At 32.8% G+C, this 24,023-nt stretch overlaps 1 protein-coding gene across 10 annotated transcripts in view; it reads left to right on the top strand.

The window, feature by feature from the left end:
• NOVA1 (NOVA alternative splicing regulator 1) overlaps nucleotides 1-24,023 on the top strand; it is a 149,141-nt gene that overhangs the window by 59,562 nt on the left and 65,556 nt on the right. Inside the window, exons 1-2 of one of the 10 annotated variants that reach the window (XM_042989490.1) lie at nucleotides 17,362-17,444; nucleotides 22,440-22,521. The exons of the other annotated variants lie outside the window; for them this stretch is intronic. The gene's annotated coding sequence lies outside the window, so the exon portion shown is untranslated. Of the gene's footprint in view, nucleotides 1-17,361; nucleotides 17,445-22,439; nucleotides 22,522-24,023 lie in introns of those variants that run through there. 10 annotated transcript variants of the gene reach the window in all.

Below are 24,023 nucleotides of genomic sequence, written 5' to 3'. Positions count from 1 at the left end.
CCTGTACTTTTTACATGAAGAATTTTCTGTTTTCATAGAGTCAAATCCATGAAGTGTTTTTATATATTACCTTTTCATTACTTTTAGAAGGAAAAGAAAAACTTTCTCAACTGGAGATATTCCATTTTCCTGTGTTCTAATTAAAATGTTTCTGAATATAAAGTTACTTATTTTCAAGAACTAGAGAAGTTATTGAAGGTAAAAATAGCTCTTATAAATATGTTTCTGTGCTTTCATCTAATCTTACTGCACATTTATTTATAAAATAGAGATTATACTGTATATAGAGCTTTTCATCTTTTTTCACTTAATATTGTACCTTGTACATTATTTAGATGATATATATTCTTCATTCTTCACAAGTGTAGTTCTTTTAAGGTCTTAAAAAGATTAAGGTTTGCAGAATATTCCACCTTAGGTATTTGTTATAATATATTTAGTCTCTTATTACATACTTGTTTCAGTCTTTTTTGCTATAAATAACAGTGCATAGTACTGTATTTAAGTTTTTGTGTTCACTTATGATTATTCTCTTATAAATTACAAAGCATAGAATAATGGATTTACTGAGTCATAGGAGACATGCAGTATTATAAAATGTTTATAGATTCAGTGCCAAACTATACTTCAAAAGTTTTTTTTATATACTTCAGAAACATTTAAGTAAGTTTACACTCCTAGTAGTAGTAGTAGTGGTGGTGGTGGTGGTGGTGTGTGTCTGTGTGTGTTTCTCAACAGATTTTCTGATTCCCAATAATTATGTGCATTTAAAATCTTGGCCCATTTCTCCCAATCTGCATCTCCCCCACCATCAAAAAATTATGTAAAACAATTATGGTGTTTTTCACCTACAAAATTAAGTATTTTTTATATAGTCAGCTCTATGATATTTTCCATTTTCCTTTCATGTCTGTGCTGAAAATAACTTTCTTCGTTCTGAGGTTAAATATATGCTTACTTATGGTTTGATCTAGTTTTTTACTTTGCAGTTCTCTGATTTATGTAGAATTTATTTTAAGATATTTCAGAAGAAAAGTTCTCACTGTATTTTCTCTAAGTAGTAATCCAGTTATGCTAGATATATAATTTTTAAGTAATCACCATTTACTGTTTTCATGCTAAATTTTTATGTATTCCTGGGATTTGGGGAGAAGGGTTGTTTATTCTGGGTCTTTTGTTGTACTAATTTGATGTTATTCATTATTGTTTCATAGTATCTTTTTGTTTTGAGTTATCCACTACGGTAATAATTCCCTAATTTTATTATCCTTTATCTTAACAACTGTTCTAGTATATTATTCCATTTCTTTTTCCTAATGAATTTAGAATAATTTTGCAAATATCCTTTCCAAATAAGGTATTCCTGTTTTTTATGTTAGTGAAATTATGTTAAAACTGTTGACTTGTTTGCATAAGATATTCTTAGAGGATTTCAGATATGAGCTGAGATTACTTTTTCTTTTCTGTCTCAGGAGAGCTTTTTCTATACAGATGTCCAACACATTTCATTTAAGATCATTCTTAGTTGTTTATTTAATTTAAAGTCATTCCTATTTCCTCCTTTAAATTTTTTTTTTAATTTATGTATTGAACTGGTTTTTGTAGGTCTTTAGTGTGTTAGTTTTCTGTGGTCACTAGACAATTACCACAAATTTTGTGTCTTAAAACAGCACAAGATTTGTTCTCTTCAGTTATGGTTGCCAAAAGCCCAAAATTATTGGACTAAAGTAAAGTGTTGATAGGGCTGTTTCCTTTGGAGGCCATAAGGGAGAATCACTTTCCTTCCCTGTTGTGGTTTCTGGAGGCTGCCTGTTTTCCTTGACTTATGACCCTTCCTTGAATCACTACAAGGTCTTGCTTCTGTCATCACATGTACTTCCTCCTTTGACCTTCTTGTCTCCCTCTTATAAAAATCCTTTTGATTATGTTCAGGGCCCATTTGGACAATCTAGAATAATCTCACCATCTGAAGATCTTTAATTGAATTACATCTGCAAGTTCCCTTTTCTGTATAAGAGAACATTCACAGGTTCTAGGAATTAAGATATGGATATTTGAGAGGCCATTATTTAGCCTGTCACATATGGGAAAATTTTTAAATTTTGATACTATTTTAAATTTCTATTTTATTAACTTTTACATTAAGTATGATTGCATTTACTTCATTTTCTAAACAGTCATGAAATCGTAAGTGATGGTAACTTTTTCTCTAGCTTACAGTAGTAACTTTATGCGTTTGATTCTATTTCTGTCTTATTGCTGCTTTCAATTTTTAATGCAAATGTCCAAGATATTTTCTTCTTAATTATTATATTTACTGTTAGTTTAGAATAGGTATTTTTTTAATTACAGAAAAGTAATTTGTTCATTATCTTCCTGTTCCCTGCTTTTTTGACATATTTGTGTTATAGTTATATACAACCAAATATTAACCCACACTTGCATTTCTGGATTAAACTGTATTTGACTATAGTATATCAATTTTTCAGTACAGTACTGGATTAATTTACCAGTACTTTATAAAGATTTTTTAAATGTTCATATTAATAAACGTGATTCATTTATGTGTGGTTGGCTTAATGTATGACTTGCTTTTCCATTTGGAATATCAGGGTTATGCTAATTAATAAAATGAATTTACAGGTATATTTTTCTCTATAGACTGGAATAATTTTTATAGCATTAAATTGTTTGAAGTTTCAAGTTTGAAAATCATTTAGTTTGAAAGATCACATAAAACAATTTGAGCTCAGAGCTCATTTGAATATAAGTTTTTGACAGACTTTTTCATTTCTTTGGTTATTTAATTTTTGTTTGAGTAAATTTTGAAAATTTACATTGCTCCTAGTGAGTAGTCCATTCTACCAAGATTTTAAAGGAACATTTGTCATTCTTACTATATGTTAAGCATCGTTCCAGGTTCTGTACATGCAATAATAAAGAATAAGGCATTCTTTATTTATTTATTTATTTTTTTTTAACATTTATTTATTTTTGAAACAGAGACAGAGCATGAACAGGGGAGGGGCAGAGAGAGAGGGAGACACAGAATCTGAAACAGGCTCCAGGCTCTGAGCTGTCAGCACAGAGCCCGACGCGGGGCTCGAACTCACGGACCGTGAGATCATGACCTGAGCCGAAGTCGGACGCTTAACCGACCAAGCCACCCAGGCGCCCCTAGGTATTCTTTTTTTTTAAAAAAATGTTTATTAGAGAGAGAGAGAGAGAGAGAGACAAAACATGAATGGGGGAGGGGCAGAGAGAGAGGGAGACACAGACCCTGAAGCAGGCTCCAGGCTCTGAGCTGTAAGCACAGAGCCCAACACGGCACTAGAACTCATGAACTGTGAGATCATGACCTGAGCCGAAGTTGGATGCTTAACCAACTGAGTCACCCAGGCACCCCAAGAATATCGGATTCTTAATCTCAGAAAGCATACAGTAATGAGAAGAAATTTAATTTTGTTGGGAAAATGACATAGGAAATAGAAAAGAAAAAATTAACACTTAAACAGATCTTCTGATAAAGATTTCATTATGAATGAAGTTAGCAGGAACCAAGGCCACAAATAGTTGAATACAGGAAGGATTGAGAGAATTGCAAACAGACCATTACAACTGGAATTTAGGTCTGGCCAGGAAGGAATTGTGGATAGGAATTAGAAGCTATGTATACTTTTTCTTATATATATATTTTTTCTATTTTCTTTTTTTTCTTTTTCCTATAGATATTGATAGTCTGTTCGTAATGTTAATTCTGGGATTTTCATCAATAGATTGATATTTTTAATTTCTTTTAACGTTTATTTATTTTTGAGACAGAGACAGAGCATGAATGGGGAAGGGTCAGAGAGAGGGAGACACAGAATCTGAAACAAGCTCCAGGCTCTGAGCTGTCAGCACAGAGCCCGACGCGGGGCTTGGACTCATGGACCGCGAGATCACGACCTGGGCTGAAGTCGGATGCTTAACTGACTGAGCCACCCAGGCGCCCCAACATACTGATATTTTTAAAAGATTATTCCACTGGCAACATGGAGGACTCTACTGAAGCCAGTGGGATGCAACCAGTGGGTTGCAAACAGGTTAGCCATTGCATTACCACAAAATAACCATAAGTGCCTCCTGAAATAGGAATGTAAGTAGAGATGGAAAGGAAGGAAAGAATATAAATGAAAACATGCTAATAGAATAGAATCACCAAAGACTTTTTACTGATTGCATACAGTAGATGAGAGTTAAGACAGCATCCAACTTTGTTCAAATGTATTTGGAGTTGAACAAAATATTTGCCGCATCTTTATTTCAGAAAGTGTGGTTCTGATTTCATTTGAAAGGCTTCTTATATTGTTGATAGGCTATCTAAAGTGTGAAAAGTTGGAGTAGGAAAATCAATATCTGAATCATACATATTTTGTTAGAAACCAAGGTTATCTACTTAAACAGTAGTTTGTATATAATAGCCAGCATAAAAGAAATAGACATCCTAATAAGATTTCTGAACCGTATGGCATGAAAGGTGATCTAAAAAAAAAATTCATGTTTTATTTAGTAATATTTTTTGTAAATATTTATCTAGAAAATTGAAATAATTCTATAATGAGTGAGTTTGAACATAATATTAAAATCTGTTTGAAGTAATTTCTCAGCAAATGTATGTAGATACATGATATATGGATATCAAAAAGAAATACCTGCTACCTGAAAGGGTATGAAAGCCTTAAAAACATGTTGTATGAGGATGATTTCAAAGTCTCTGCATATGTGCCTTATATATATAACATAGGTCGATGTAACTACCACCCCAGTCATGATGGAAATGGTATATTTCCACCATGCCAAAAATTTCATTGTGCCCTTTGCCAGACCATCCTCCTCTTCCCAAGTCGCCTAAGCCCGTCTCACACCTACATCCCTTCCTGTCAGTGACAATCACTTATCTGTTTTCTCTCACTATAGATTTATTTGACGTTTCTAGAGTTTTAATGTAAATGGAATCTTATATTATGTAGCCTTGTGCCTGCTTTTGTTTTGCATAATGTTTTTGAAGTTCATCCCTCTTGTTGCACGTGTAAATAATTTATTCCTGTTTCTTGTTGAGGAGTAGTCACTGGTTGAATATGTAGCTTTTTTTTTTTTCATTCACCTATTGACAGACATTTAAGTTGCTTTCATTTTTTGACTATTAGGAATAAAATGGCTATGAACATTTGAGTTCACATCTTTGTGCACACAGATGTTTTCATTTATCTTGAGTAAATACTTAGGAATAGAATAACTAGATCGTATGGAATATTAAACTTCATAAGAAATTGCCAGTATTCTAAAGAGGTTGTGCTATTTTACATTCCTGCCACCAGTCAATATATGAGCATTTCAGATGGTTCATATGCTCACCAGTACTTGGTAGTGTTAGTCTTTTAAAATGTTCGCAATTATAAATTGTATCTATCTGTATCACATTGTGGTTTTAATTTGCACTTCCCTAATAGGTTTTCTTGTGCTCATTGACCATTGCTATATTTTCTTTTGTCAACTATCTCTTCTCTTCAATTTTTTTGCCCATATTTATTGGATTGGATTACTTTCTTCTTATTAAGTTACAGGAGTTTTTTACATATTCTGGATACAAGTTCTTTGTCAAATATATGTGTTTTGAATATTCTTTTCCACATTATAGCTTGCCTTTTCATTTACTTATTTGTGCCCTTCAAGGAGCAGAAACTTAATTTTCATGAAGCTCAGTTTATAAATGTCTTTTATATTTCTTTTTGTATCTTAAGAATCTTTTGCAAACAGCAAGTTTTTTCCTGTGTTTTCTCCTTGAAGTCTTGTCGTTTAACTTAAAATGATCGATTTTGAGTTAATAGTTGACTATGGTATGAAATAAATTTGATTAATAAGTATATTTAATTAAGAGAAGTCTGAAAGGGTTATCTCCACACATTTGAATATAGAAAAAGGAGTAGAAAGATTTTCTTTTGAAGTTAAAGATAGATGTGGGATTGGTTTGTGTAAGAAATACTCTTCTAGCTTCTGTATCCTTCCAGCAAAGGCAGATGCTTCTGTCTTGGAGAATTTGTACATATAAATGCTTAATCTTGGTTCTTATCAGGTATAAAATATTCAGTAAAGGTTTTTGGGTTTTGTTATTACTAATGTTGCTATTGTTATGATATTCAGACTTGAAGTTTAGAGAAGTGATATTTAGATGAGGTAGGTCTGGATTCTAATATTTATTTACTTACACATAGTGCTCATATTTTTTTTTTGTTTTATGTTTATCCACTTCCCCCCCTCAACAGAGAGTTTAATTATTAATGGGTACCAATAAATATATACTCAGAATCATTTTAATCATCTCTTTTGATTGCATGGGCAATTCATGAATACTTTGAAAGTTCAAGTAATATTGATGTAGAATAAATAGTGCAAGTGCCTTATTACCTACTCCTTTGGTCTTCTCCCAGAGGTAACTGTTAAATATTTGATGTATATCTGTTCTGATTATTTTAAATGTATTTTTACTAACAAATTTCTATATATACATAGGTATACCCATTTGTAGGTTTGTTTTTTTTTTTTTTTTATATATAAGCTTGAGACAAACATGTTATACTTGTTTTTTTTTCTCTTAACAGCATGACTGGTAAATCTTTCCATGTTGATGCCTTCACTCATTTATACTGTTTCATAGTATTTAACAGAATGAATATACCATAGTTTATATTTCTTTCAAGCATGCAGTACGCAGATAAGGGCAAGGCCAACACCAGACTACAAAATTGGCTGTAAACATAAAACAGCTGCTTTTAGATTCAGTTTATTACTAACATAGACAACAAAGGGAGGAGAAGCCAAAGATACTACATTCCCAGGTCCTTGTCTCACACAATGAAAGGACAACATGAAAACAAAAGATTTTGGATGACTGCAGTATGAGTAATGGAATATCCCATTACTGAGGAGCCAGTTCTAGACTGCAGCTAAATACTTTTTAGTCTGTAGCTATACCCTAAGGGGTTGAGAGTCGGGCAGGGTGAGGTAGGAAACCTTATAGCTAGCTCATCAGAAGCTGTGAGGCTATGAGAAACTGTCTCCTGGTAGCCTCCTTGAGAGATAGGGAGGTGAGTTGGGAGTGGCCCCATAGCAGCTCCTCACAAGCCTCCCATTTTCTCATGTTCCAAAAAGATCACAAAGCATTCTGGCAAGATGCACATTAGCTGCATTTAAAGACATTGCCTGTGTGGCCTGTAAGTATACATTCATAGATTCCAGGCCATTATGATGGAGCCATTCCCATACAACTCCTGTCCCCAGCCTTTACCTATTCAGATAACAAATCTCAAGAGCATTAACCACTTCATCAGACACTTCACTTCATTGTCCTTATAGGGGCTTACTGGGTAATCAGCACATTTTGGAGGATAGACCTCAGCCAGGCTCCTTATCCATAGGCAAGCCAGTTAAATATGTCATTAATCCAAGTGTAGCAAGAGGTGTTGGCAGTCACACATACCCCACTTTGGCCAGCAGGGAGTCCAGGGGAATGCAGTTTTTCATCACCAATCACCTAGAGAGTTAGAATAATCAGCTATAATCTGAGAAACATGCAAAAGAGTTTCTCTTCTCTTAAGTAGCAGAGGGAGACCACAAGTTTTACACAGTAAGATTAGACTAAATGGAATCATAATAGCGTCCAGAAAATTAATCTTATTCTACTGCCTATTCACTCCTAAAGTCAGTAGCTTCTAGGAAGTTTCTGAAAGTTCATAGGTTTAGATTCTTCAGTGGTCAAGTTGAAAGTGATGGCTACATTCTGGGCTGGATGCTGTGTGGATAAGAGCTGAGAGAAATTATTTCGTCTCTCTACCTCTAGCCCACTTATGTCTAAGTTGTTCACTTTTGCACAGGGTTGTTGCTTTCTTTCAGCAGCCTTGTGGTTCATTGTCTGCAGCATGATCAATCCCTTTAGTAATCACTGCCCTTTTTCTGATTTTCCCTATATCTTACCCACACTATAAGATCCAGACTCAACCCTAGGTGGCTTATCACAATGGTACCTAATACAGTCAGTGCTCAGCAGTATCCTGAAGAGGAGAGAAGGGATGTAGATAGTTTATCTAGCAGGACTAGACTGATATGGTACACCTGTCTGTATGCATTAGAATTCCCTTTTTGCTTGACTGTGAACCTGTCTTTCTGGACAGATTTTCAGGCTTCCTTGACCTTGTGTGCTAGAATCACTAGGCTTTGTTTTTTTGGCCCTGTTCTGAATTGTAGATGAATAACCATGTTCTGGACAATGCTGTATCCAGGTGGCTGTGGTTCCTACCTAGACAATGGATGTCTGATCAGCTTGTTGATTTTCTTAATGTTCATCCTCAAAGGGTTCTTTCCCATGGGCATACAGATAGATCATGAAGTATGGGTGTTGTGCAGTCTGCAGCCATAGTATTGAACTCCACACAGACTGGGATTTGATTATCTAATTGTCCCACTGCCAGGCCCCAGAGTCATTGAAAATGTGACAAACATTGGGGGCTATTTTCCAGGGTAAGCATCATACCTCATGACTTAACCCAGTGAATAGAATTCCCCTTTTCTATGCAGAGTTTTAAACAGTTTTCTTTAGGATGGCACAGCTGTTAACACTCCATGCCCTCTATCAGATTTTAACATACCTGATTCCTCTGTGAACCAGGAACTTCAAATAAATGAAGCCCTCCCAAGGTTCTAGTACAGACTCTGCATCTGGGATAGCCACATTCTGGGTTTGACTAGCCACTTTTTAATGTAGCTGATATGTTTGCAGATTTCTTTTTCTTTTTTTCTTTTTAAGGAAAATAAAAAATTTATTTTAATTCCATTATGGTTAACATACAATGTTATATTAGTTTCAGGTGTACATATAGTGATTCAACAAGTCCATAAATCACTCGGTGCTCATCACAAGTACACTCCCTAATCCCCATCACCTGTTTAACCAGTCTCCCCACCAACCTCCCCTCTGGTAACCATCAGTTTGTTCTCTACAGTTAAGGGTCTCTTGGGGCGCCTGGGTGGTTCAGTCAGTTGAATGTGCCACCCTTGATTTTGGCTCAGGTCATGATTCCAGGGTCATGGGATAGAGCCCCATATTGGGCTCCGTGCTGAGCATGGAGTCTGCTTAAGATTTTCTCTCTCAGCCCCCTCCCTGCTCACTGTCTCTCAAATGATTTTTAAAAAAGGTTCTTGTTTTGTCTGTCTCTGTCTCTCTTTCTTTTTTTTCCCTTTGCTCATTTGTTTTGTTTTGTTTTGTTTTGTTTTGTTTTTTAATTCCATATAGGAGTGAAATCATATGTTAACTGTCCAATATTCTTCGGTAATATAAAATCTATGTTATGCATTTGCAAGGGCACTGTCTTAAAAGTAGATTTTCCTGTAAATTATTTTAGGTCTTTTGAAGATAGCAGGTATTGTTGAAAAATAAAGACAAATTGCTTTTAGTTCTGTGCCTCTAGATTCTGAATTTAGGGCAAACCTTAAACATACAATTTTCACCATCCAATATTAGTGTTATGTTCAGGTTGTAGATACAGTGTAACTAATTACAGAGGAATATGAGTAACTATATGTAGTTCATTTGCTAATAAACTAAGCATGTATTTTTTTCTAATATTAAAAATGCACCAATTTCTTTTTTCCCTTGTCAGTAAGAGAGGGACAGATACAGATTAACTTTGTAGAGTTATCACAAGGGTTAAAGAAATTCTATGACTAAAGTACTTAGTATGGTGTCCGCAGTAAATGCTCAGTAAGTGTTGACTGGGAAAAATAACAAATTTTTAAATAAGGAAAATATTTTTTCATTTAGAATTTTGTAAATAGTACTAGAACTTTGAAATAAATATATGTGTTTTTGGTTTTATAGTTATCTCGGCTTAAAAATTATGCCAAGAATTTTTTATTTCCTCCTTTGAAAAGACATGAAATGTTTATATAGGTTTCTAAGCAACACCAGCTTAGAAACTGTAAGAAGAATGACTGAATACAAAGGCAGCTGATCCAAATTTGTTATACTTTTGGTATTTAGTAATTGATGAAAAACAGAACCACGTTAGTCATCAATAAACCCCACCTAGTTTGCAGAGTTAAAAATCTATTCTCATGTTGAACACTTCACAAACTTGAAATGTTTATTGAGCAATATTAGGGTTGATTTCTCCATACTGTCAGTTTACTCTCTCATTTATTAGCATATTGAGAGGATTTCCATTGAGTACATCACAAATCAGTCAGCATGTGTTTTTTTTTTAACTGAACTTTAACTTAAAAAACAAACAATAGAAAAAGAAAGAATAATCTCCAGTATGTATTATAATGTACACTGAAACTACCAAGTGGAAAGAATGTTGTCTTATAATTTAAACTTCTTTAATAACACTTTGGATTTTAGAATCGCAAGTTAAAGAATGTGTATTGTCCATAATACTATCATATTCAAATGAATCCTGAGTCTCCCCAAAACAAATAAATTCACAGTCTTCTTTATGGAATACAAAGCAGAAAAAGACTGCAGACAAAAATACTGCAGAAACAAAGAGGGAAGATTTAAGAGAGGAGGCTGTAAGGGGGATATGCTGTAATGAATTTGAGAGAGAGCTTTAGACCACTTGAATACTAGAAGTTGGTTACTGCATGTGAATCCAGTAATAAAAAATATGGAAGCCCATGGACCTGTGTTTTTTTAACAAAAAAACCTCCTGATTGTTTTACATATATATTCCCATTAATGATTCTGTCATTGTTTATGAAATGCACAGTTTTATGAATTAGCTATCATACTTGGATCCCAGGTGATTGTTAATGAGATATGTATTTACTGATGGATGCAAATCATTAAGGTAGTAAGAGAAGGAAGGAGAAAATGAGGCCTTATAATAATAAGCAGAAATGATACTATGATGGGGAATGTGATTTCATTTTCTAATTATTTCACAAATAACTTTCAAGTATGTAACTGTAATATGAAGTATGTCATAGTCATTTAGTAAATGTGTGATAAGACAGAAGTGCTTTTACAAAGATTGTCACAGGTCCTTTCCTAAATCCCATTTGCTTTTTTTCTTCATTATAAATATAGTAGTAGGGCATTTAAGTTCTAAGAAATTTCCTTTTTATATGAGAAATGGAGGAGAAGTTAGCAAAGTTATTTGTTGACTACAGGAAAAAGCTCTTGTAGGAATTGGCTACATCTGTTTTAATGTTAGCAGCTGAGACATCCAATACAAAATAAGTTGGCTGATAATAAAAGTACAATAATTGCTAATGTAAAACAGACAGATGTTTTTCTCATTACATAGCCCTGGACAGATGTATTTTGGCAAAAGAGTTGAAATTTTTAACAAAATTAAACTACTTATGAATGTATTTCTTTGAAATCAAGTATGTGTTAACTCTTGTAAATATTTTATCTTTTCAAAAATTATGTGAAATGATTTTTTTGTTGTTTTATTTCTGCATTATACTTTGAAGTACAAGTGGCCATAATTGCAGCTTATTGCATTTTGTAAGTATAGTAATATTTCTGATAACAAAATACTAATGTACTACTAAGGTTGTATAACACCTTCTACACTGTAAATATTGATACATTTCTCTGTTTTATGTTTTTTTTTGCTACTTCCTCTCATTTCAAATTTTCACTTTTTATTCAATGATTACTTGAGTTATGCCGTTGGATGTCTTCTTGGCTTCCCCACTTATATGTAAAACCACATTTAAAAAGACATTTCACTTCATTGATTCCTTCACATTTTGCATGGGAAAAGGTATTCTAAATACACCCTGAAGAACTTGTTGGATACTCTGAGATATTCTTTATTATTATTCCAGAAGATGACCTATGACTACTAGGTCATGTTGGCTGCTTTAGTAAATTGACCAAAGAAGTCCCTCTGCATCTTTCTGTGATTTGACAGATGTAAAATATGTGATGTCATTTTAGTGACATTTTAATGATTAATATTATTAATATTAAGTATGAGTGAAATTGTAGTGGCACATGTTCTTTGAGTCATGTTTATGATGGAGTTATGTTAGTCCATTTGAACTCTAAACCGCTTTAACAACACCAGTGAATACAGGTGAAGGTCTTTCTGCAATGTGACTTAACAGTCCCCAGTCAAGAAACAGTCTTGTCTTTTCTCTAAAGGTATTTGATCCTGTAGGCACCAGATCCAGACTGCTTTTACACCATGTTCAGACTAATTAAACTGTGATCAGTAGGTTTTAGAGAGCCTTTTTGGAGACAAGTTTTATTTGTACCAGGGTTTGGTAGATTTTAATCTTTGAGTCAAATCTGGCCCACTCCCTTATTTCCCCAGCCTCCAAGCTAAGAATGGTTTTAAAATTTTAAGTGGTTAAAAATTGTTTTTAAAGAATGTTATTTCAGAAACTTGAAAATTATATGAAATTCAAATTTCAGTGTTTTAAATAAAAATTTATTAGAACATATCCACACTGCACTGTCTGTGGCTATTTTTGCACTACACTGGCAGTTGAGTAGTTGCAGCAGAAATCACATGTGGAGCTCTCATCACTGCTCACTGCTTCTCTGTGCACTGCAAATCAGAGTTACACTGTAATAAGTCAGCATTTTTGCTATACCCCAGCACTTACTTGTTTTTACCAAAGCATATCCATAATGTCAAAGCAAGAAGAAAAGAGAAATGTGAACTTCAAGTGTTTGACTATTAAGGCACCATGGGTATGGATTATTTTGTTACAAATTAGGTCACACAGTATTGTGTTATTTATGCAATAACATAGTGGCTGTGCTAAAAGAATAAATGTTAACATTAACAGATTATGTACTCATCACAACATTCCCGATATACAAAAAAGCAACAGAATGTAAATGGAATCTTATTCACAAAAATTAAAAATGAAATGAGGTTGCAACCAAAGTAAGTTTATGAGTAGCTAATTTTTAGCCAAGCAAAGGATGCATTTCCAATGGTAAGTAAGTTAAAACCTGTCCAGAGAAAATAAACTTTATTCAAGGAGTTAATGGCAATTTTTATTCAAGGAATTACTGGGGTTGATGTATAAACTTCTGTTAATAGTCTGTGAGACTGTTTTCAAAGAAGTTGAGAAAACATCAGTTCATGGCAACATTAAGTAGAATGTGGTAAGATGTGTTATTACTGATGGTAGTAAAAATATGTATACAAGTATACAAAGTATACATACAAAAATATGTATACAAGTATATGGAGATGTGTTGAAACCTGTGTTTATTCACTATATTATTAAATCAGCAAACACCTTGTAGAATATATTGGAATCTATTGTGTGTATAAAGAAATCTATTGTGTGTATAAAACCAGTAGTTTCAGTGGTCAGTTTCCTTCACTTCCATAAGACTTCATCATTGTCTATGAATTTTTGTCAGAAATAAAAGATGAATTTGTCTTACTACTTAAGCAGTTTGATAACTTAGCAGTGATAAAGTTTGTTGAGGTTTTTTGAGCTCAGACGAATGTGGAAGTTTTTCTGAATGAGAAAAATGACTCTGACCCTCAACCACTGTTACTGACATTATTAAGTACCTTTGAGAATTAGCTCTTGATACGGAGTTGATAATGTTTGTAAGGAATTCAATCCAAGATTATATGGCAGAACAACACAATGTGCAAAACATAAATTGCAATAAAGTCATTCCTACAATAACTAAACTTTTGGATCACAGGTGTGTTTCTTCTGTGCTATCATGAATTAAAATAAGAAGTGATAATTCCATTCTCACACAAATTTGCAGCAGTTGTGTTTTCAGAGTTCAAACCAGAGTTCCTGCAGCGTTTTTCAGACCTCAGTGCAATGCAGAGGAGATTTCCATATTTTAAAATCTGTTTAGCTGTGCAATTGAGATTCCACTTAATCTTGAATTGGCAATGATTAATCTGTAATGTAATTACATGCTAAAAGCAAATTTTAAGAGAAAAATCTATTAGAATTCTATAAATGCCTCCTAAGTAATGGATATGCCCCCCAAATATCATACGCTCTTGGATTGATATCAGTATTTGGCAGTACCTATCCGAATGAAAAGACATTTCATTTTCAAAAATGAAACATGTAAAATCTCATTCTGGATTGACACTGGCAGATGAACATATGCATGTGATTTGATAGGAATACTGACTTTCAACCCTGATTAAGAAAAAGGTTATTCCCCTCCCTCCCCAAAAATAATTTTATTAGATCTGTCTGTTGTTCTCCACTGCTGTTGCTGTTGTTAGTAATAGCAATACTGTTAAAAATTGAATACAGAATTGTGGACATGTTTTCTCTCTTGTTATATAGCACCTGCCTAATATCCTTGATTTTACTTTTTGGCCTACAAAGCCTGAAATATTTACTTTTTCTAACCCATTGTAGAAGAAGTTTGCCAGTCCCTGCTCTAACATGCCTACTTTTGCTTACTAGGTGTTTAAATAAATATTTCCATACTCTATCTTTGATTGCTTACCTTTTAAGAGTAAGATAAAGAGCAAATTAAAAAGAAAAGTCATGGGGTACCTGGGTGGCTCAGTCAGTTAAGCATCAGACTCTTTATTTCGGCTCAGGTCATGATCTTAGGGTTGTGGGACCTAGCCCTGTGCTGAGCATGGAAGCCTGATTAAGATTCTCTCTCTCTCTCTCTCTCTCTCTTTCTCTTTCTCTCTGCCCCTCCCCCACTTGCACACACATGTGCTCTCTCAAAAAAAAAAAAACCAAATAAATAGAAAGTCATGATTTATAAGGAATGGAATATTTATGCAAATACTGACTACTTAAAAACAAAAGACAAATCTGATGCACAGGAAAAAGCAACAACCTAATTATATTCTCATATCACTTAATGCCAGCCAACAAAACCAAATGTACATTCCAAGCCAAAGGAGAACAGTTTTTGAAATGTAGACCATGAGTCTGTTTCATTTCTTTATGTTCCATAAAAACAATTGGTTAAATAAATTATTAAATCCTTACATCATTTTTTTCTTTTATATTGATATTAATTTTGCTAACATTACTATGTATATGTATGTTAGTATATGTGTATGTAAATATAGTATATGTAAAACTATAACATTGAGTTTATAGATAACTTAGGGTTTATATATTAGAATGATAAGTCCAGTAAGCTGATCGTAAGACAAGCAATATACAATCTTGGCGGTTTTGAACTGAAATTCTACCCTTAGGAAATTTAGAAGGCCTATGACTTTGTCTACATATTTTTCAGCTTGTGACCTGAAATGCTGAACTATCTCAAATGGACATTGAATTTCAAGTCCTATTCTCTGGAAAATTAGTATTTTTGAGTACTTTTCTCAGAACTACTTAGGGTTCACACTTTCTTCAATTTGTTTATTTTTTGATATGCATAATATTTACCAAATCTAATGTTAGATTTTAGGGTTCTGTACCAGAGAGCTCTATCCTTAACGTTTTCTGAGCTTGTTTGAAAATTTCATTAGAGGGGAGTGTAAGTTGCATGTCAGAGTTATTCAGTGTTTGAGGTGGAAGAGTCTAAAGATAAATTTGGAGGGGCTTCCAGTTTTTTAGATGAGAAAATTTGTTTCCTATTCCTGGTTATGTATCTATTTTAAGAATAGGAATTAAGTTCAAGTCATACAACTCTCATTCCATTAAATACAGCCAGTGCTCATTATTCCTGGATTCCATATTTACAGATTTGTCCACCTGCTAAATTTATTTGTAAACCCAACATTAATACGCACAGGACTTTCAGTATCTTTTGCAGACTTGCATGCAATGCTAAAAAATTTAGGTCACCTGGCGCGCACATTCACAGCTTAGGTCAAACAAGGCAACGGTTTGCCTTCTTATATCAACTCTCATACTCTAAACAAGTATACTTTTTACAGTTTAATGCCACGTTTTTCACATTTTTGTGCTTTTTACTGGTGATTACACTGTTTAAAATGGCCTCAAGCATAGCTCTGAGTGCTGTCTAAAATGGTCTAGTGTTTCTCAGTGCAAGAAGGCTGTGATGTACTCTGCAGAGAAAATACATGTGATGGATGATCTTTATTCAGGCATGACTTACGAGGGTGTTGGCCCTGAGTTCAATGTTTATGAATCAACAATATATACTAAATAAGGTTTCCTAAGTAGAAACGGTGTTAAAACAAGGTTATATATTGAAGGTTGATAAAAATGTGTGACCGGAAGCTCACAGAAACCTAAGCCCTGTATTTGCCTGAAGAATTCTAGTTCATTGTTCACTATCTTCCTATTTGTGGTGACTGTATGGATAACTACAGCAAATAATGAGAATGTATTGATATGTATATCAAGAGAAATTTCACCCATTCATTAATTCATGCAGTTTACCATAATTTTTTTCTTTCTAAGATCATGCTGATGGGAATGTAAATTAAGAAACACATTTCCCCTTCTGTTACCTGTTTTAGAAAATATGTTTTCCTGTGTTATTTTCCAGATAATTATTTGTTCCTCTCAAGGTTATATAGCTTTTGTTTTTCTTCATCATAGGATGATTTTCTAAGACTGGTTGTGGTTTTACCAGTCTCCATTATTGAGATCCAAGAGGAGAGAAACTGAGTCCTGCAAATCTGTTACCATCACTAGAAAAGCAATCCAAAGTACCTATCAGGAAGATGTATTTTATCTTAGTTTTTCATTTTAGGAGTTTGTTACCATTCCTTATCCTCCTTTAGTTATTTGACTTTGGCTTCCCTAATTTTTTGCATATGTGTTAACAGACTAATTTTTCTAAAACAAACTTGAAAGGCATCAGTCATCTAAAAACTCATAGATCAAATCCAAAATCTTTTGTTTCTATTTCAGAACCTCTTATAAATTAGCCCTATTTTACCTATCCTTAATCTGTCCTATTTTTTTTCTCTAATGCACATCATTTGCTACTACATTTATGATCTTCTCACTGTTTATCCTCACTTGCTCTCTACATACTCATATGTGCCTTAGCTTATGCTGTCTGTTCTTATCCTTCAGAAGGTTCACAAATTGTGGAATGATTGCTTCATACTTCAGGAAACCAAAAATCTCCCATAATTCCAACACAAATACTGGTAAAGTTTTAACTGCTTTCTCCTGTCACAAACTTTATCTTTTTATCCTTCGCTCTATACTTAATTGTGATTCTCACAGGAAATTACTATTTTTTATTCATGTATCACTAGCTGCATAATATCCTATCTAACATAATATTTCAACTATTGATCTATTGTTGAAAATTAAAGTTGTTCAGAGCGTTTTTGTTACCTTGTTTATGAACTCCTTCACCCATAAGTATTTGTATTTCTGAATATTTCTTTGTAGAGATTCCTATAAGAAGGATTAGAGAGCCAAATAATATGAAAATAAATCTCCTAAATTGTATTGCCAGATCACTTTCTAAAAAGGTAAACCTTTAACTCTTTAATATACATGATGTAAGATGTTCTGTGGTATAAATTGCAAATCCACCTTTTTTTCTTCCTAAACCAGCTTTTTCAATTTCATTTTTACAGGAATAATCTGGGTTCCCATTTGTTTATGACATCTTATCATATACATATTTTATTTTCCAGAATATTTTTTTTCTCCTGACCCATTTTTTTTATGGTGATGGTGGCAGATAAATACCAAAATATTCTAATTATTATAGATATAGACTTGATAGGATAATACACATTCCCATCTATGTCCTTTTTCAAACATATGAAATTATGCCTAATTTTCTAAAGAGCATTCAAATCACCTTTTCAGTTTCCAAGATCAACTACAGTAGGATTTATTTTTAAATTTCTAGGTTTGATGTAATTGGGAATGAATTTAGTCTTTCCCTCAAAGATAACAATGCAGTTTTATAGTGTATTCTTTTCTGTAGAATATACATTGTATTTCTTGTCTAATTTTTGTTTTTTGAAAATTATTTGTGGAGAGTTATGATTTTTACCTGACTCAATTATTTTTAAATTTTATTTTCAATTAATACTTGTGGATTTGGATATTAGGTGTCTATGTTTTAGAACTTTTAGACTATATTTTGCAGTTAGAATTTGAAATTGCAAAGAAAACTCACTTAATTTTTAATCATAAAAATATTTACAGAAATCACTAATTATCTTGTTTTGCAAAGTATTATGAATGATTCTTAATATTTGTTATCAATTATGTTAATTGTTATTTGGAAAAATTATAATTTTATTGATGATACTACTATTAAGATTTTGTGAATGCCCAAATTTAGTTAAATAAGTAGTATAGAGTTTTAAAAAATTCTTTTTCTATTCATTACAACTAAAGTGATCCACTGAATGAAAATTTTTATCAGATATAGCATCTTTATATAAAATTTTTCTTCAATTTGGAATAAGTGTGTTTAAGAATATTTGATTATAGGGGTGCCTGGGTGGCTCACTCAGTTAGGTGTCCGACTTTGGCTCAGGTCATGGTCTCGCAGTTTGTGAGTTCAAGCCCCACATTGGGCTCTCTGCTTTCAATGTGGAGCCCATTTCAGATCTTCTGTCCGTCTTTCTGCCCCTCCCCCGCTCATGCTCTCTCAAAAATAAACATTAAAAATTTTTTTAAAAAGAACATTACAAAATAACATTATGATTTATTATACCTTTGAAATAAAGCTATTTGATGTAAATTACTGTATTGGATTTATGCCATGTTTTTGATAGAGATTAAAACTTGGGAGTGTAATTAACTAGATAGTCTCTTTTATAAGTGGTATTTAACTACAGTAGTTGGTGTTTTCCAATCTGTGTTCAGCCCAGATTTTGCATACTTGTTTCAACAAGTATCTCCTGAGAATTAATAAAAAATACATATTTATTCTGAAATTGAGGAAGAGGAAACTGAACTACTTTGAGTTCAAAGGATGTCTCTGTTGAAATGGAGTTGTGATTTACATACAATTATGCCATTAAACAATACATAAATTTTCAGACCTGTATTATTAATAGTGAAAGTAGCATTTCAGTTTTGAAAGTGACAAGTAGTAAATTTGATATTTATAACAAAACTAATACAACTGTTAAATTCTTAATTAGCAATCTGGGTACATATTCCATTTTAGTCTACTTGACTTTTATAATTTTGTTTTCTTTTAACCATAGTATACAGCTTCACATTAAACAAATATTTAATGAGCACTTATATACCTAGGTACTTGAAATAAAACAATAAAACAGGACCTGTAAAAATCCCTGTTCCTATGAAGCTTATATTCTACTGACCAAGAAAACCAATAAACACCCAAATTACTAATATTATTTGAGAAGGAGAAGGAAGTCTTGTAGGTAAACTGGATAGCAAAGATCTGTCTCAGGAGTGGTGTTTATCAAGAAATAAAACATACAATGATGGTGATGTTTGGGAAAAGGGCATTCTAGCAAAAAAAGCTAGTGTTGCAAGAAGGCCAATGTAGCTGCAACATAGAGAACAAAGGGTGGAGGAAGTGGGGCAGTAGACAGGAGGGGAGGTTAAATCAGAGAAGTAGGCAGTGGTCAGAACATGAATGGCATTGTAAGCCCTCGAAAGGACTCTGGATTTTATTCTAAATATGCAAGGACTCAGACCATGAAAATGATGTGGGCTTCACTTTTTCAAAACATAATAAAGACAAACACAGCTAAATGACTACATGGCCAGATACCCAGACCCATTGAGACAGTGTGGTATTGCTGCAAGGGTAGATGTAGCCCAATAAAATAGAAAAATCTGTTCAATAAAGAGACCAGGTACAAAAACTATATAGTTCATTTATGACAAAGGCAACCCTGTAGTATAGTTGTGAAAATATAGTCTAGGTTGAGTAGCCAAATGGGGGAAAAATATGTATCTTGGCTCCCACCTCACACCATTGTCAAAAATCAATTGCAGATAGATTGTTAATATAAACGTCAGTGATAAGAAAATAAAAGTGTTAGGAAACAACACAATGTCTTTATGACCTTAAAGTAAGTAAATGTTTCTAAAGTAGGACATAAGCTGTAACCATAATGGAAAAATGATAAATTTGGAACATTACTAAAATTAAGAGTTTCTGTTCTTCAGTGGACATCAACAGAGTACACAGACAAGCCCAAAAATGAGGATATGTATTTGCAATACAAGTATCTGATGAGGACTTATATTTCCAGTATGTACAAAATGCTTTCAAATCAGTAAGAGAAAGCTATAACCTAGTAAAAAAAAAAAAATGGGCCAAATAACTGAATAGGAATTTCACAAAAGAGAATATCCTAATGGTCACTAAACTCCTTAAAAGAGGACAAATCCATTAGTAAGATATCACTGTACATCTACCAGAATGACTAAAGTGAAAAAGACTGACATAAGATGTGTTGGCAAGCATATGGATTAACTGTAACTCATACACTGCTAGAAGTAGTGTCCGTTGGTACTACCCACTGTGAAAACATTTGAGAGCATGTAAAGCTGAACATACACTTAACCACATAGCTTAGCGATTCTGTTGCTACAACGTACCAACAGAAACATAACACCTGTATTCACCAAAAGATGCACAAAACTCTCCACAATGACACTATCAGCAATAGCCCTGAACTGGAAACTAAGTACACAAATACTCATCAACAGCAGAATGTAAAAATGTCTTAAGCTCACACAGTGGGATACTATACAGCAATAAGAATGAGTTAACTACAAATAAAATGTGACTGAGTCTCACAAATGTGATATTGAGATAAAGAAACCAGACATAACACCGTTAATGCTGTATAATTCTATTTATATATAGCTCAGAATCAAACAACTAATCTCTGGTATTGGCAGTCAGGTTAGTGGTTAGTCTTGGGCAAAGCAGGTAGTGCTGCAGTGGGGTGCAGTGGGACCGTTTTGAATGCTCTATTTCTGGATTTGGATGTTGGTTACATGGATGTGTTTTTGAAAATTTAAGATACACATTGATGACTTTTCACTTTATGTACACATGTATACATACCTCAATAAGCTAAAACAGCAAGTAACATAATTTGTAGAAATTTGTAAATGTAAGAGGGGAAATGTATAGACTTTGTAAAGTGTTCCAAGGAACAAACATAATGTTTTTCTTTACAGATAAAACATTGCAGTAATTGTCATGGAAAAGTAAATGACAATTTAATCAGTACTTGTTTTCTCTTATTATCATTTCATTCTTTATCATGCTTTTAATAGAAAGATGATGCATGTTCATGATCACATATTATTATAAAAATGTAAACCATGTTAAAAGTACCAATACATACTGATACCTGTATAGATTAGTAACATAAAAGTTTGCATCTAATCTTTGAGCCCATTCATCTGTTAGATAACAACTTAGACTTTCTTTTTACATATTTGATGACTATATTGTAAAGAATAATTGTGGCTGGCAATTGACCTCATCTAATCAACATAAAGAAAGTAAAGTTGATAATGTACAATTATTATCAGTTTTGAGTAATGCACATATAACAATGAAATACTCTCCGTAGTCAGTGTTTCAGGTAATTTCTTGAGGAGCACCACCTGATTTTAGGAACTTTTAGAGTTGGACAGTTTTCCTTTAAATAAATATAAACTCAGACCTTATAATGCACAGTTCCAGTTAACACATCATACATAGTCTGTGTGAACCGGAACCCAAAGCAGAGATTCTATGAACCAGCCAGTTTTCAAAGGTAATACCTAAGAACAGCACGAGGAATAAAATGAGAGTTTCTCTTGAAATTGTTTTCATAGCTTAAAGGCAATAAATATTGTCCATTTTTACTCTTTATTGACCCCTTGAGGGTCAATACTTGAGGAATACTGTTTAAAAGTTTGTAGAGACATTGGAAAGAAGAATAAGTAGATAGTTGGTTAAGATAAAGGGGGGGGAGTTATTAGACATACGTAAAAGATTAGTAACATAAAAATAATGAAATAGTGTATATCCTAGGGTAAAATGATATATGAAGAAAATAGGATGTGGGTTTGCTTTTGAAGATAAGGGCAAGATACAATAAAGGATTGATAATTAAGGGAAATTGGTATAGCTTACAGTGTTCTTTCCCAATTCATATTTTTTTTAATGTTTCTTAATGTTTATTTTTGAGAGAGAGAGACACACACAGAGCACGAGCAGGGGAGGGGCAGAGAGACAGGGAGACACAATCTGAAGCAGGCTCCAGGCTCTGAGAGCCACCCAGGTGCCCCCATATTTATTTTTAATTAATAGAATAAATTTTCTTCAACAAAACTCATTTGAAATACTTGACTTAAACTGGTAAAAGAGTAAGAAATAAATTGAAGCAACTTTTATGTAAACTAGTATAAAACCTGTTTATTTCTGGGGAAGCTTTGATTTTGATTTGATACTTTTCTTTTAAGTTTTTATTTAAATTCCTGTTAGTTGGCATCCAGTGTTATTTTAGTTTCAGGTGTACGATATAGTGATTCAGCTATTCCATACCTGGAATTGCTCATGATTTGATACTCTTGAGAGAAAAAGGCAAGGTACTGCTTAATCAACTGTCACAAGAACACACATGTTCCTTTATTCAGAATGAAGGAATGAATCTTAAACGTCATCTGTTTATAAATCTCTAATATAATTTTAAGCATTTTAACTCCTTAATATTGAAGTAACAAGTTAATGCTTATCTCTTGGAGAATTACAGTCTTTTATTTAACCTAAACATTTTGTTGTTGTACAAAATATTAACCTCTGAGAATGCATGTATGTATATCTGTAAACATGTATATCAGTTTTCCCTCATGGATATCATGCATGAAAAACTGTGTTTAATAGAGTTGGTGTATGAAACTTTATTTTAATATTGACAAAATTCAGATAATGCAAGAGTCAGATCTATATATTGTTGCCTATGTTTAAACTGATGACATAAACTTTTAGCTATATGATTTTGGTATAATATAATATGGTTAGGTATATAATGTTAACCTGATCCTGATTCTATGAATTTTTAAATTTAAAGCTATTTTGCTTAGAATTTTACAAATAAGTGATTGGCATTACTACTAATTTAGATCCTTTTAAACACTTTAGTTCTTTATTTAATATTATATTAATAAATTATTAGAATATTTTGACGAAAAGCAATGCAATAATATCATATTGCGCCATTTTAATAATGGCATTAACTCTTCCAAAAAAATTTGCTACTGGCAAATGCTATCTATTATGTCTATAGTAAGTATAACTTAAGTATAATTTATTTAATAACACTTTATGAATCTAATAGTTTTGGATTTGAATTTACCAAATATAAGAACTGGTAAATTTGTAGTTTCTTTTAATCGTAGTTTCCTTTCCAGTACTGTAATTAATGTTTGAGAATACTTTTCATTTGTTTCAATACTAGTATATATCAGTATTTTTACTTCTTGTTAATTTCAGATTTCTTATTAACAAGTAAAGTTTATGGAAGGGAAATGAAAATTTTAAAATATCTTAAACAACATTATAGTTTTCTTCCATTGTGGTGGTTTATTTTACAAGCAACATTTTGTGTTCATTCATTGTTCAGAAGCACTTGACATTTTCTTCTGGATTTATTGCCATTTACACTTGCTCATTCCATGACAACAGCTTTTCTCATTCATGCTCCCAGATGATTTTAAAAATCAGATTATTTATCTTAATATTTTAGTAATTTTTTTGAAGTTTTGCCAAATAGTTAAGCATATTCCTGCTTGGTTTCCAAGAATTTAATGCCAATTGTAGCACTTATGACCTTTTTATATTATCTTATTTCTAGAAAATTACTTTAAGTTCTCTAACAAATTCCTTAAATAAAATCTTTAAATTGAATATCTTTCATTAGACTTCACCAGGAGAAATATGAATCTGTTATGTTTTAAAACATGAAAGTAAAATGTCCTTCTTAATTAAATGCTAAATTGCTCTTGTAAGAACATGTAGGATCAGTTAGTTGCTAAAATACAGAAGGCAAAGTGCAACAAAACATTATATAATCTTCCCAGAGTCTTTTTTG

The sequence above is a fragment of the Panthera tigris genome, chromosome B3 (assembly GCF_018350195.1).
Source record: "Panthera tigris isolate Pti1 chromosome B3, P.tigris_Pti1_mat1.1, whole genome shotgun sequence".
Lineage (NCBI taxonomy): Eukaryota > Metazoa > Chordata > Mammalia > Carnivora > Felidae > Panthera > Panthera tigris.
This window is presented reverse-complemented; position numbering and strand designations above follow the sequence as displayed.